General features: G+C 49.6%; 1 protein-coding gene across 1 annotated transcript in view; it reads left to right on the top strand.

Moving 5' to 3' along the window:
* The window catches only part of LOC105535028 (radial spoke head 10 homolog B-like), a gene marked incomplete at its 5' end in the record, with an annotated part of 32,966 nt that overhangs the window by 380 nt on the left and 31,832 nt on the right, over positions 1–754 (top strand). The gene's annotated exons all lie outside the window — the stretch shown is intronic.

Genomic DNA, 754 nt, shown 5'->3' with positions numbered 1-754 from the left:
GTTTTACCATGTTGGCCAGGCTGGTTTCGAACTCCTGACCTCAAGTGATCCGCCTGCCTCGGCTTCCCAGAGTGCTAGGATTACAGGCGTAAGCCACTGCGCCCAGTCTGCTTGTTTGTTTTTAGAGACAGAGTCTTGCTCTGTTGCCCAGGCTGGACTGCAGTGGTGCAGTCATGGCTCTCTACCTCCCTGGCTCAAGCGATCCTCCCACTTCAGCCTCGCCTGTAGCTGAGACTACAGAGGTGCCCACGGCCACTGTGCCTGGCTAATTAAAAAATAATTTTTTTTTTTGTAGAAATGAGATCTTACTTTATTACACAGGCTGGTCTTGAACTCCTGGGCTCAAGTGATCCTCCCACCTCTGCCTCTCAAAGCGCTAGGATTACAGGCATGAGCCACAGCATGCAGCCCAACTTGTATCTTTAAAAAGTAAAAATTTAGGCTGGGCGCAGTGGCTCACATGTGTAATCCCAGCACTTTGGGAGACCACTTGAGGATTGAGGCCAGGAGTTTGAGACCAGCCTGGGCGATATGGTGAAACCCCATCTCTACTCAAAATACAGAAATTAGCCAGGAGTGGTGGCTGGCGCTTATAGTCCTGGCTACTTGGGAGGCTGAGGTGGGAGGATCACCTGAGTCTTGGAGGTTGAGGCTGCAGTGAGCCAAGACTGTGCCGTTGTACTCCAGCCTGGGTGATGGAGACCGGTTTTCAAAAAATAAAAATATATAAAAGCAAATAAACCCCAAAATTTAA

Source organism: Mandrillus leucophaeus, unplaced genomic scaffold (genome assembly GCF_000951045.1).
Source record: "Mandrillus leucophaeus isolate KB7577 unplaced genomic scaffold, Mleu.le_1.0 Scaffold1406, whole genome shotgun sequence".
NCBI lineage: Eukaryota > Metazoa > Chordata > Mammalia > Primates > Cercopithecidae > Mandrillus > Mandrillus leucophaeus.
Note: the sequence above shows the minus strand (reverse complement) of the source record. Positions and strands in the feature narration are given on the sequence as shown.